The following is a 15,759-nucleotide window of genomic DNA, read 5'->3' as shown; positions in this document are numbered from 1 at the left end:
CCTTCTGTTACACTGGTTTTTTTACTCTTTTGATTAAAGGGATCATGCTGCCGTGTTCCATGGGATAACTATATTAGATTGGGGAATGAACTGATCTGCTGTCACAGGATAACACCATTTGAGAGCATTTTAATGGCGGTTGGCAGATTTCAATATTATTTGAGGGTCATGGAGTGTTTGACATTTCAATTTGTTTTCAGGCCACTCTTATCGCTAGCACAATCATTAAACATACACCTTAATATGGTTTCTGCTATGTAGGGTCATTCTTTATGGATGAGGAGGGGATGAGGGTGGAGGGAGAAAGAAAGAAATACACAGCTCTTCCTTCCAAGAGAGAAACTCATCAGGTAATACAGTGGAATCCCTATAGAGCACTGCACCATATTTTTTAGATTTGCAAACAATCCAAGGATTATATTTGCATATCTAAAGCAAAGGAGAGAATGTAGATAAAAACAAGAATAGCTAACATCCTTGTTTTACATACTGTGTGCACATTCATAATCACAAATATGAAAAGTTGGTTATTAGATCACAAGTTGGCTTATTTTACCACTAGGGTGGGAGTTAATAACCCACGTGGGTCATCTTTGGCTTTATTAGGTCTTTACACTTGGGACAATCTTTGCATATTACAATTAATCATCATATATCATCAAGCACCAGGAGCTATTTAACAGATGAGCCACCTTCATCTTTAGACTAGATAGAGCTGTGGTTTAGCTTCAAAATGGAAGGAATACATTCTCCATATAGTCTTAGAAATATTTTCTCCTTCACATCAGTGCCTGCTTCACTGGGGTTGTTTTTTAAAATTATTTTCCTTTCTATAGAATTTCTTTTTTCAGATTTTTGTAAGTTTTCCCCTAAATAGGCTCAAACACACCCGCATTGTACATATTTTAAAGAATGGATGTTTTGTGAAGGATACAAAAACAAACAAACAGAGGCAAAAGGAGAGGAAAATAAATTTGGGACAAGATAAAAGACATTATTAAAAGCACAGGTAAAGGGATATTGTGAGGTTGACTTAGGTCCTAGGTTTAAGTTTTGTAAAAATTAGGTTTACAAAAACCAAAATGCTTGTGGAAATGCTTGCATGGCATTTAAAAATAAATTCCAGTGGAAATGGTGGTTTTGTTAGATTTAAAGAATTCCTGGCAGTGCTTGAAACACAGACACTGTGACAGTATGCAGGGCGTGATCCTGCAAATGCTTACTTCTGTTTATAGTCCCAATGGCTTGATCCAGCTTCCACTGAAATCAAAGGGATTTTTGCCATTGACTTCTGTGGGAGCAGGACTGGATCCTGTGGGATGCTTCATGTCAAACTCATGCTCAGACAGAACCATTTATTTGCATTTATTGTGAAGGTGAACAAATTAAAGAAGCAAGGCCAATGGTACAAAGTGAATTAGTTTTTTAAAATTCTCTGACTAATCTAAAGTATTCTTAATTATGTCATCATCGGCGATCTCTCAGGTCGAAAATTATCTCTTTCACAGGCTTTATTTTACATGGGTCCTTTGGTGATGGAGGAGCCTGATCCTTGAGCCCCAGACTCATTGGCAGACATTGCAGATGGTGTTGGAAATTAGGGTTGTGCCATGATTTTTGCCTAGCAGTTGACTATCTTTTCTATTCTGTCATTTTTCTGTGACCAGGGCAAAGCGACTTTCCTCAAAAGTGGCCATTGCTTCTCTGACAAGTCTTCACCAGTTAGTCTTGTCTTGGACTACTGTCTCCCAGCGTGTGGTGTCAATACCACATCTCTTGATGTTTATCTTGAAGGTGTCTTTGAAGTGTTTCCTTTGGCCTCCCTCTTTCCTTTCTCCTTTGGTAAATTGGGCATATAGCAATTGATTTGGTAGGCATGCATCAGACATGCGCACACAGTGCACGCTCCACCTCAGCTGGTGCTGGATAATCAGGGCCTCAACACTGAAGATGTTGGTCTCCATGAGGACACTAACAAGAGGTTCCTTATTGACAATCTACATCCAGCCACACTTCATTCTTGGGTTCCATCTGCAGTCAACAACAGTTGCAAAAGCTTCCAACTGACAAGTCTTTGGAATTCTACCACACGTAATGTTCCAGACCTTAAAGGTGCAGTAGCCATAGGCATAGGCAGCCATATACACCATATAGGAAAATTATGCATAGTTAAATATATTACAGCTGATCTGGTTTCTATTTAATTCAATGACAAACATCCCATTGACTTCTATGGAAGCAGGATCAGGCTCATGATATTTAACACGATTATGTGCCCTTAAGGTAATGCTTTTTTAAATATTCATCTATTTTTTTAGCATTCAATTTATTTCCTTTTCCCCAAATGGCAGTTTTAGACATTATGAAATTAGAAAAGGTCTTCTGCTGATGTGTGTGCAAAATTCCTATTAACACTGACAGTATAATGATTACATACCGTATATTTGTATTCATCAAAACATTAATCCAGAAGACACCATGTAAGGGGACAATTGTTAGTCTACAGTATAAAAATGAGCGTAGCCTCTCTTTTCTAAGAAAGAGGAAAGAATCCATCAGAAATAATATAAATCCACATGTCTAGTTTAAATTACACAAATTAGAAGGAGAAGAAACAAGTTGTCAACATTTTGGCATTAGCTGTCATCTACAACACAATTATTGTTATAAAACATCAGAACAATTGTAGACTGCAAGAATTTTTACAGTAGCTATTAGTGTACCAGCAAGAGCGGCACACTTCATGGCTGTTAGTAGCATTTGGTTATACAATATCTTTTCATGCATAGGGATTGGGTTTATTTTGCTTAGATATTTAAGAATGAAAATGTATATATCCCAATTCATTTGTTCCCACATGACTAATATTTTCTTGATATCTTTATGTGGAGAACAACATATCTTATTCCAAAAGGTACCTTTATTTAATTTATTTACTTAGATTTAAACAGATGACACACATAAAATTCAACTCTCTCAGGTTTTAAGAGCCTTGACAAATAATTAAAAACACAATGTATAACAAAAACAGAACAGCAATAGCAGACCAGTGCTTAATCCCATCCATCACAAGATGGCCAGTCAGCAAAAACGTAACAGAACAACCCCACATCAACTCCCACAAACCTACTAAATATACAATATAGGGAGGGTGAGGAGTGGTTTAGGGCATAGGTATTGTAAGCCCATGTCTAGGAATGCTGTATATGGAGTCATATAATTACAGCAGAATCTCTGCTTTAGTTTTAAAATAGTACGTTTCTGAAGGACAAAAGGACAAGATCAGGCAGCTCAGCATTCATCTTCTTATCAAACACCAAATCTGAAAGAGGTGCCTCAGGTAAGACAAGTTCATTGAATTAACTTATCTGACAAATGAAACCAGAGCCAATGCTAACAGATTTCATGCCACAGAGTAATGGATTCATAAAGGAGCTCGCTGATGCCTTGTGGTCCCAAGAAATTTCAGCATGCATATCAACAAGGCCATAGATGCAAAAGTCCCAAAATCCATCTCCACACTTGCTTCCCTAGGACTTTCACAGGTCATTTCTGGTCCAACCCACGCAGCCAGTCATACAGTGGACATGATCTTTTGCCTAGCCCTCAATGTCAAGGACACCAGCAAAACCCAGTCACTGTTTTGGACAATTCATCACCTCATTAAGGCAGTGGTTAGAGTTCTTCCAGATCCCAGGCAACAAGAAAGACACACGATCCTAGTTCAGTCACAGAGTCTCCTGGGCTCCACCAAATTGCAAAGTCTGCAAAGGACGATAAGACTCCATCCACAGGATGAGGATTTGAGGATCTGGTGAATTGTTATCTTGGTACACTAGCTTCAGCCACTGACACTCTGGCCTCTAAACGGCCCATTGTCTGCGCAGTTCTCATCAGATTTCTAACACTCTGTGCCGATGAACAAAGAAGTGCTGAAACAAGTGCTGATGGTGGAAAATGAAGGCTGATACAAACAGAATTAAACAATGTATTCCTCAAAGCCCATGGTGAGGCTGTATTACAGGTCAAGAGACCTTACCTTCTAGCCTTCACTTGAAGCTGCCAGATTCCCCCACTCCTAACCCTCAGGGAGCTATCCAGGGTGGTAAACCACTTCATAAATCCCGAGTGCCTACATAAAGGGCTGGTTCACACTTACCGCGCAATTTGGCAGCAGTTGACGGGAGTTACGCAAACTACGCAAAGTAGTTTGCATAACTGACGTCGACTGCTCTGCTTCCCTTCTGCGCGCTGTTCTCACTGCACTCAGTGCTATGCTACTTGAGGGGGTGGACTTACTCAGTCGACTTCCTGATCGATTGAGCAGGTCTCACTGACCACTTAATCGATCAAGAAAGATCGATCTGGCGGCGGCGATTTTGCCGCTGTCAGTCTGAACATAGCCCTAGCATCAGAACAAAGCACCAAGCACTGTGAAGAACTATCACCCATTCACTGAAAAGATCACACACATTAGGGATGGCTTCCCAAACAACCTGGATCTGCCCCACCTGCACCCACCAATCAACAGCCCATCTGCATTGCTAGAGTTTAGTACATTCATTCATCAAGAAGTTCTGGACACCCTAAAGGAGTCCCAACTCAACACCTGTGAATCTGACCCAGACCTTTCCTGGCTTGTTAATAAGTCACGAATAACTGGTGCCACCCTGACTGATATACCAATGCCTCATTCAGAGAAAAAAATCTTTCCTACCTCCTTCAGACAAATGATAGTCTGACCAACATTGAAGAAACCAACTCTGGATGCATCTGTTCTAGCCCACCACTGCCCAGTATCAAGCCTCCCATTCCTGAACAAACCAACAGAAAAGCTAATCAAAGGACAATATCAAGATCATCTAATTGAAGCTAATATCCTAGACTTAGCACAATCTGGATTCAGGCCAGAACATGGAACTGAAACTACTTTAAGTGACAATGATGAATTTTCTCTTCCTATCAATGGATAGAAGGCAAATAGCTATTCTCATCCTCCTGGACCTTTCTTCAGTGTTTGACACTGTCGACCATGAGATACTGCTGACTTGCCTGAGAGAGATAGCAGGGGTCCAGGGTAATGTGCGAGAATGGTTTGAGTCCTTCCAAGGGGGATGGACTCAGACAATAATGATGAGAAACTGTGACTGCATCGCTAGACCACTCACCTATAGAGTCCCAAAATGATCAATTCTCTCTCCATTTCTTTTCAAAATATACATGCAGAAACTAGGTGAAAATGATCAGATGATGTGGACACAAGTACTAGTAATATGTAGATAACACATAGTTATACCTATCCTTCACCACATATAACAATACCACAATCACAAAAATGGCACAGTACTCGGATGTGGTGAGAACAGCTGGTTGGAGCTAAATCCAGACAAGGCAGAGATGATGCTGGTGGACAGAGGAAAGCATTTTAAAGAGTTTGCAGACACGGTGCACTCACCTTTAGTTGAAGATACATATCCACAATTGGTCAGTTAAGTCCATAGTATAGGCATGCTCCTGAATGCCTCACTGATGCTAAGTTCTCACATAATAGCATTCGTAAGTAATGCTTTCGACTATTGCCAGTGGGGTAGGAGACTCCATCCCATCCTGGTGAACAATTACCTGTCCTTAGTTATTTACCCGGGCAAGAAACCTTTAGCACATAGGAAACTCCAACTTCAGCATGTCTCCTAAACAACACTCAAAGCATACAAAGTACATTAAATCTACCCTCTGCTCTCTCCCTCAGCTTCTTATAGTTCCTATACTTCCATCAAAATAGATCTATCCAAATGGCTGCCATAAATAATCTCATCCATAGCGCTCTGTGAATGAGAGGACTTGGTACTCCCAGAGGGAAAGGGGACCCTTGTTGAGGAAAGGGGGCCCCATGCTGCAATCCCCGTCTCTTTGTGGAGGCAGGGTCTATAGTACAGGGGTGTGGCAGCAGGGGCAGGGCTGCAGGGTTGAGCCATAGGAGACACCATGTTGTGGTGTGCCTAGGGCATCAAACTACCTTCAGTCCAGCCCTGGGGGCAGCTGTTGTTTTTGGCATGATTTATTTAGTAATACTCGTTTTCAAAATCAAAAGAAATTAAATCACAAAACGTGATTTAACTTATACCAAAGGAATGTGGAGGGATAACATCATTTTTAAAGTGATATCTTAATTATATGACTCCTAGTTAAATATATTAGTGATATATACTGCCCTATCTGAGCATCTTTTGTATCTGCATAGTGGTATTTCTGCCTGAAATTCACTAGCAAAAACCAACCAAATAAAAATTGGGTCCCTGAAGTCATAAAGGAGGTGTTTATTTTATACTACTACTGTGTACAGTGAAAGGTGCCCATATCTGAAAATAAGTAGGCAAAATGTAAGTGACCTCAGCACCATTTTACAACAGTAGTTAAAGACTATTCTGCACCTAGCTGAAAGCGGGGGAGACAACATGTATCATTGCCCCTTTTTCCAGCACCAATGTACAATTCTTATGACAGTGTCACCTCTCTCCTGAACAGAATACATCCAGGGTCTTGCTTTATTTACACATATATACTAGTCCTTGAACAAAGATGGTCAAACAGCATGCAGGGCAACAGTTTCTTTCAGAAACATCAGTCCTGTACCAATGCCTGTTCCCATGAGCAACTCTGCCTCAAAAACTGACTCTAATCAGAGACAAAGGCAGAGAGAAACCACAGAGCTCCCTCTCCAAGCACCACTGCCTCTTCACAGAGCCTTGAATTACAGAAAACTAACAACAATAGAGTTTGTGTTCCCAAGAATGAACATTTGTTTGCACAATAAGAAAAAAGACCCTTGAAGACATGGTGTAACAGCACCACCTGGTGACACCTGCCATAACATTATATTGCAAGCATGGCCAAACTTACTGATCCCTCGAGACTTCCCTCCCAGATGGGCAGAATCCTCTAGCCCAACCACTCCACCCAGGGCAGAAGCTCTAAGCTCCGCACCCTAGACTGGGGTGAGGACAGAGAATGGGGTGTGGGGGCATAGAGGACTCTACAAGTCACACTTTAACTGTAAAAGAGCCGCAGTTGGTTCACGAGCCACAGTTTGGCCACCCCTGTTATACTGTAATGAACCCCAATAGAATAAATTATAGTACCTTCAATGGAAGCCAGGGAAAAAGTCAACCACCATTCCAGGAGGGAACTACTTCCTGCCTATGAGAGTCTGTTTTTGCCATAATAATTTCTTTTAAGCCAGCAGCACAATAATGTGCGCTACATAGAACCTTCCTTTTCTATTCCTTAACTCTACCAAAGAGAAACAACAGGTCTGTTTCTGAGGTGAGCTCATATCACACCATATTCAGTTCTGTCACATGGGAAGCGAGGGGTATTCCCATCTAAATAAAAATACCCTGCAGTTGTGATCACTTTATTCCCTGTGTTATCTTTCAATGGCCAGTAGTGAGAAGGGTCTTGCACCTTTAAACCACCAGAATATGACATAAGAACGAAATGTATCCAGTGTCCTGGAACTAAGAGGTACTGTTTCAGGATCATTTTTATGGCTCTTTTAATGTTTATGGCACACAAACTTCCCATTGATTTCACTGGGACTTGCACATAAGGAATGCAGCATTAATTCCCAGTTCAGCTTCACCCACTCCCATTTTGGAGACCTCAGCCACACGTGCACACTGCTGACTGGCTTTAAAGGATTTATATGCCAGGAAAAAGTAAAGTAAATGAAGTGGGTGAGATAACATCTTTTATTGGATTGAGCTTGCCTCTTTCATATGCTAGGCCCAATACAGCTACAAAACATTTAAAGCAAACAGACATTTAAAGAAAAAGGTATTTTACTTTGCCTGCCCAAAATGTCCTCAGCACCACTTTACAACATTGGTTAAATACAGTTCCGTACCAGGTTGAAAGCAGGGGAGACAAAATGTATTGTTGACCCTTTTTCCAGAACCAACTCCAGCATCATCTCCACTGAGTATCTCAGATTTTTTAACACTCCAACCCCTTCCAACATCTTCCACCCCTGGAAGATAGGGCAATGCTATTATTGAAGATATTTTTTAAAATGTTACTTGCAGCCCAACTTGATCCTACACAAAAGTTAATCATGGACTCATAGCATTGTCTGTTACCATGAAAAAGATACAGGGTAGGAAAAGTAGTTGTTCTGGGTAGGTTTGTCATTTAAAAATTGGGACATGTTGGCAGAAGACTAGAATTTGACTATCCGGGCTGAACAATGTGTGTGAGGGGAGAAACTGGGAACTGGAGGATGGGTAAAAGGGATCCAATGTTACCTTGAGACCAGATGGGCACTCGGCATTTGCCAGAGGAGGGAAGGAGGATATAAAAAAATACAAAAGAAATGGTAGGTAGTTGTAGAAGGAGACCACAAGACATATGGGATCAGTGACAATTCTTCCAGAAGAGGCCCTTTTCTACTCAGAAAATGATGTCAAAGTTAAATAAGTTTATGTTCAACTCAATCTGTGCATTGTTCTCAGCAATTAGTTTAGTGGAAGAACTCTTCCGTATGAGTGATCCATACAGAGGCTGCTGCTCTGGTGTCTCAAACTGTGTAGCACACATTCCATTGCGTGCTGCAAAGCTGTGATGCAGACTTCAAAGTAATATGGCCCTATAGCACATTCTATGCAGTAAAGAACGGCAGTCCCACTCTCTGCCTCCAAAGTCTGCAACTCAATGACTAGTTTGGATTTCTGGGGCTGAGATGAAAATGGGTACAGTTTCCTCGTTTGAGTGTATTACTGTACTCTGTTTGCAGATGATACCAATCAGTAGGGTTGAGAGTTTGTCACTGCGGTTTTTATTGTCTGATATACAGAGCTGGCCTTTGTGTCCTGCAAAATCCACAGCTGAGGTCCCTTCAGACTTTGAAGGCGGACACCAGCCAATATGCGGCTGTGGAGACATGGACACTGCCTGGGCTGCTGCTTATGGTGCCAGAGCCAGCCTGATCTCTCTTCTATCTGATAACCAGATGCCTGCAGCTGAGTCACTCAACTGCCAGGAGCCAAAATGATTATGGGCACAATATGAACAGGGGTGGCTCAAAATTGTGAGAGAACATGAAAATAATGGAGTACAGGTGTAATCCCAGTTGATACAGAGAAGAGACTCTAGATAGAAATCAGTGCAGATAAGAATTAGCAGATGGAGAAAATAAAATCACTCTGTGGGTAACTATCAGTATATTGGTAACTATCTAGACACACAATGTGGAAGCAGTTTGGTTTTACCTTTCTGAATAAGACTGACTTTTAATCTAGAATTTCCAGTTACCTCATGGGTTTGTCTTCTCACAGAGATGTGATCAGATGAAAACTCTTACAGAAAGTCTCTCGGGAGGTCAATTAGAAACCTAAAGTCTATTAGAAATGCATAATCAGAAAAATATCGAGTTGCATTTAGAAACCAGTCTCAAAATAGAAAAGGCCTCTTAATAAAGTGCATATACTTGATATATCGTCACAAGATGACAACTCCCTTTCTGCATGGCTTCACCTAAACAAATTCAACCCATTGGGAGTGCTGGCTAAAGCACCCATTTATTACCATGTGTTCTGCTTTATGAAACAAATGTGTTTCTTCTCTCATTTAATCACCAGCAACCTTCCCATAACTAACTCTTTACTTATGAGCATGCTAACTAGAGCTGATCAGAGCCGTGAGTAGGAAATGTAATTTTGCTCTCCAATTACCTTATTCATTATCCTCCTCAACATTTACATTCTGCACAATATTAGGATGCTGCATATAATGTGATCATTTACTGTGTGGCTCTGGCTGCCAAATGCAATGAATAAAGCAAAGTCTTTTGAGAGAGTTATTCTATATACAGGAAAAACACCACTTGGTTTAATGGGGTTTAAAAGTTATCAAGTGCAGTACAATGTACATATAATATATAGTCTGTGTTATCAGTTTTATTTTATGTACAGAATAAAATAGACTAATATTTACAGTCCACATGACTCATTAAAAACATATTGCTTCTCTCAGCCCTGTCTGGGCAGAAATAATTGTTAGTTATATTTGCGCAGTACCACTATATCCATAAACAGGTAGAAGGGGAAATATTTTTACCCACTATGGGTATTTTTCTTTCTATTCAGCTAATTTGAGATGTAAATAAACATGATAGGCATTAGCAGATTGGAGAACCTAAATCTGTAGCACCTTTCTCTAAAAAACCTGCTTTGGTCTAGCTCAGAAAACGGACTGAAAAAAGCATGTATTTAAAGCAGGAATAATTTTTGAGGGCAATGCTGGCTTTTCAGAAGGCCCTTTTCTCCTGCTGATTGGAGCCAAGAGCTAAAGATTTTAAAACTCACGATTCATTGACGGAAGTAATATTTTTATAAAATGTGGCATTTGTGAAGAAATCCTTTCATATGCTAGAGGTACAAACATGGAGCACATATTTTCCATGATAATAAAACGCAGGGGGAGGAATCTGAAACATTTCCCCTATATCATTCTATCTTAAGCTTTTCTATAGTGCTTGCCATCAATACAAGCACGTATTGGGTACGAATTAATTTTCATGGGAAGGACATATGAAAATGATCTTTAAGTAAGTGACTTTACTTTTAAAATATTAGGTCTAATGACAGCAACACTGTTCAGTTGGTATGGTGCTAATGGGAAATATACTTCTCAAGGCTGCTAGTCTGGATGCAGTCAGCCTTGTACCTCACGTACACCAGAATTATTCATCCATTAAACTATTTCTTATTAAAACAGCTTTATGCAGTGGAGCTTGTTCATCCAAAGACAGTGAGTGAAGGCACCATACCAGTACTAGAAATTACACTCAGTGTTGACTGGTTGAAGGTAGATGCTGCATTGAGAGAGTATCTGTTCTTCAGTGGGACATTACATTGAAGTTCCTTCTACCTATACAGGTGGGAGTTAGACGCATGTGGAGCTGACTAAAACACTAGCCAAGAATTTTATTTGATCAATTTCACAGTATTTTCCAAATAAATCATTCGGCAAACATATGGTTTAATTAAAAGTCTACGTGCCTTTGGGAAATGAGTAGTGGTAACTCCAGTGACTAATCAAATATCCCTTGTCTCAATCAAATAGATTTCAAATACCCATGATTATATGTGAATTATTGCAGGCACACGTTGGCTGCCATATTGCCTAAATTGTCACTGTGTCTAACTCATCATTAGAAGGCACTGTAGGATATCATGAGTATGAAATGTGCTCTATGAAAAAAACCAAATCTTATTCTGTTCCAGGACATCGTGTGGAATATGGAGCACAGGTTAGTCAATACTAGTCAACAAAAATTAATTACACTGGCATTGTCACTAGGGTTTCTGGCCAATATAAATACATGATAAAGAACAATAACAATAATCCATAATAGTGTGACCCTTCTGCCAGACAGAGTTGGCAGCAACAAGAGCCAGGTTCAATATCTAGTGGTTCCTTTTTGATATACAACACAAAACTGGCTCAAGCCTCTACCCAGGACAATTACACACCACCCCTGGGCACCTCTAGATTGCAATACTTCCCCTCTTGCAAGCACTGAGTCTGTGTGTAGAAAAGAAACTTTATATAAAAAGGGGAAAGCAACCCAGCAGTAATTTGGGAAAATGCCACGAGCATGATTCAGAAGCATATGCCCAGGAGCAAAATATCCACCCCAGAGTATGTTGGGTGGTGAGAAAGTCCAACAAAAGTTCCCTCAATGCGCCTCTCCTCTCTCCCGCCACCACACCCCACTCACAGTTGTTGTCCTTGGTCAGCGAAGACCCAGAGTTGAGAGGTGCATTAGCAAAAGTTCACCACCCACCCTGCTGGGGGGGAAGCACCTTGGTTCACACTGCCATCAGTTGCTCACTTAGCCAGCTGGCCACTCATTCTAATGTCAGCTGTTCCCTTGTCACTCACTCTACCATTGATCTCTCTACTGGAAGCACTGGGGTGTCTTGAAACCCCACCACTTAACACAGCTCTTAGTGATTTCAGCTTTTAGTGAGGGAGCCTCACTGCTAGTACTGACTGTCTCTTTCACCAGAAACACTATCCCATCACAGATCTAATACTTAGATTATCAATTGAGTCTGAATCAGCTCTGTGATTACACAGTGGAGATGGGAAGGATCAAATGGTGTCTAATACCCTCAAACTAGAGCACACCACCAGCTAAAAACACCTATCCCCAAACCCCTCCCCCCCCCCATTGGCTTTTGGCACCCCAGCTCTCTGCTTAGTAAGTGCAGTTCAGCTGAGGGTGGACCCCTCAATCAGGGTAAGCCAAGCACAGTTCTGTTCCCCTTGATTCACACAACAAGGATAACAACACTTTATTACCCCTGCACCCAATAACAAAGTAACTTGCAATCCAGCACCTGCAAAAAGTGATCATTTCAGCAAAGCAGTTTCATCATGCTTCATACCTATGCAGAGTGGGTGTGTCTATGCAAATAAGATGGAGTTGCATGTCTGTTTTGTTTTGCTTTTTCCCTTCAGTTTGCAGGAGCTGGTACTGGGAGGTGTACTGAGATCAGCTGACTCTAATTAGAGACCCTATAAAGGCAGCCACTCAATCAGGCAGTGACACAACTGCATCAGCACAGGAGCCAGCAAAGAGAGCTGAAAACAAGGGGAGGGCGAGTGGTATTTTTGGGGTCATTGTTGGGGGTTGTTTTGGTGGGTTTTTTGTTTTTGTGTCTCTCAGTGAAAGGAACTAGGGGGAAAGGCTATGGCAGATACAGAGGTGGTAATGGTAGTCACCCAAGCTGTGGCAGAGACAATGAAGATGACTGGATGTGGAAGCCGTGGGATGTACATGATCCTGGAGGGGTACCTCAGAAGAGCTTTGTTTGTATGAAGTACCGCCTCATAGAGCTGATGGAAGAGAAGATTCAAGGATTAGAGATGCAGGTGGAAACTCTGGTTGAGTTTAGAAGGGGGTTCGAGCAGATGATGGAGCAAAGGAATGAGGAGGCTGAAGAGTAAAACCCAAACCTGCAGATGGAAGCAGGACCAATGATCTCTGAGGGGAGAATATTGGATGAGGAAAGTGGCCAGTGGAAGCATGTGACTGCAAGAACCTGGCAGAGGAAAAGACGGGCTAGTGAAGGAGAAAAAGAGCTCAGAAACAGGTTTGTGGAGATGGAAAATGAAGAAGGTGCAGGTGGTTACTGAAGGTGGGAGGGCCAGGAAGAAGAGAAAAGCAGGTAGTCCTATACAAAGAGTGTATGAGCCAATGGAGATACCACCAAATAAGAACCCAAGGAGGACACAGGAACGGTTGCAGAGGATTGCAAAGGAGAATAGTAGATGAGATGACTTGCAGCCAGAAAAAACAGGGGATAGGCCGGAGAATCGCACCTTTACCAGGAAAAGGCAGGTTTACGTGATTGGGAACTCCCTGCTGAGAAGAACAGACAGGCCTGTAACCAGAGCTCATCCAGAGAACAGAGGGGTGTGCTGTCTCCCGGGTGCTAGGATATGGGATGCGGACCTGAGGCTGAAGAGGATCCTAACAGGAGCAGGAAAGAATCCACTGCTTGTCCTTCATGTGGGTACAAATGATATAGCTAGATTCTCGCTGGAACATATCAAAGGAGACTATGCTGGGCTGGGGAAGACTCTTAAGGAAATTGAGGCTCAGGTGATCTTCAGTGGGATTCTGCCTGTCCCTAGAAGAGGACAACAAAATCATGACAAGATTCTGATGATCAACAGATGGCTCAGGGAGTGGTGCTATAAGAAGGGCTTTGGGATGTATGGTCACTGGAAGGCATTCATGGATAGAGGACTGTTCTCTTGGGATGGAGTTCACCTGTGTAGGGAGGGAAATGCACTTCTAGGATGGAGGCTGGCACAACTGATTAAGAGAACTTTAAATTAGGAAGCTGGGGGAGATGGTAGGGAGATGCCCAGGTAATCTCCATGCCTGATTTGAACATTGACAGGGAGGAAAATGAAGTAAAAAAGGACACAGCAGTAGGAAGCAGAATGGACATTAAGAGGAAGGGAAAGGTAGATACCAGTCTAATAGGCAATATTGGCAGTAGAATGACTGTGCCAAATCAGCGAAGCCAAACAGCAAAAATTAAGATGTTTGTATACTAATGCTAGGAGCCTGGGTAACAAAATGGAGGAACTAGAGCTACTGGCAGAGGAAGTGAAACCAGATATTATAGGGATAACAGAAACATGGTGGAACAGTAGTCACGACTGGTGTACAAGTATTGAATGATATGTGCTGTTTAGAAAAGACAGATATGAAGGTAAAGGTGGTGGAGTAGCATTGTATATCAATGATGAGGTGGACTGTAAAGAAATTAGAAGTGATGAAATTGATAAGACAGACTCTGTCTGGATAAAAATCACACTGGGGAAGAAAACTATGAGAGTTTACCTAGGGATAGTGCTTGGGGTGTACCACAGATCGTCAGGATCTGATTTGGACATGGATAGAGACCTCTCTAAGGCTTTTAATGAAGTAAATACTACTAGGAACTCTGTGATTATGAGAGACTTTAACTTCCCAGATATAGACTGGAGGACAAGTGCTAGCAGTAATAATAGGGCCTAGATTTTCCTGCATATGATAGCTGACAGATTGTGTGGAAGATGGGAGGGATCAGCAAGTTAAAACCAATAGTAAATGATTCTATAGCCATATAAATAGGAAGAAAACCAAGAAAGAAGAAGTGGGACCGCTAATCACTGAGGATGGGGTGGAGGTTAAGGATAATCAAGGGATGGCCAAATATCTAAACAAATACTTTGCCTCCATTTTTAATTAGGCTAATGATGATCTTGGGGATAGTGGTAGGGTGCTAATGGGAATGAGGATATGGAGGTAGAAATTACCACATCCGAGGTAGAAGCCAAACTCAAACAGTTTAACAGGACTAAATTGGGGGGGGGGGGGGGGAGGCTAGATAATCTCCATCCAAGAATATTAAAGGAACTAGCACATGAAATTGCAAGCCCATTAACAAGGATTTTTAATGAATCTGTAAACTCAAGGGCTGTACCATATGACTGGAGAATTGCTAATATAGTTCCTTTTTTTAAGAAAGGGGAAAAAGGTGATCTGGGTAACTACAGGGCTGTTAGTTTGACCTCAGTAGTATGCAAGGTCCTGGAAAAATTTTTGAAAGGAGAAGTATTTAAGGACATCAAGGTTAATGGTAATTAGGATAAAATACAACATTGCTTTACAAAACGTAGATCGTGCCAGACCAACCTGATCTCCTTTTTTGAGCAGATAACAGATCTTTTAGACAAAGGGAATGCAGTGGATCTAATTTACCTAGATTTCAGTAAGGCATTTAATACATTTCCACATAGGGAATTATTAGTTAAACTGGAAAAGATGGGGATTAATATGAAAATTGAAAGGTGGATAAGGAACTGGTTAAAGGGGAGAGTAAAATGGGTCATACTGAAAGATGAACTGTCATGCTGGAGGGAGGAGTTCCTCAGGGATTGATCTTGAGACCAATCTTATTTAACCTTTTTATTACTGACCTTGGCACAAAAAGTGGGAATGTGCTAATAAAGTTTGCAGATGACACGAAGTTGAGAGGTATCACCATTACAGAGAAGGATTGGGGTATCATACAGGAAGATCTGGATGACCTTGTAAACTGGAGTAATAGAAGTATGATGAAATTTAATAGTGGAAAGTGCAAGGTCATGCATTTAGGGACTAATAACAAGAATTTCTTCTATAAGATGGGA

This window comes from Emydura macquarii, unplaced genomic scaffold, assembly GCF_026122565.2.
Source record: "Emydura macquarii macquarii isolate MOO-44397 ecotype Brisbane River unplaced genomic scaffold, CSIRO-AGI_Emac_v2 contig_2636, whole genome shotgun sequence".
Classification (NCBI taxonomy): domain Eukaryota; kingdom Metazoa; phylum Chordata; order Testudines; family Chelidae; genus Emydura; species Emydura macquarii.
This window is presented reverse-complemented; position numbering follows the sequence as displayed.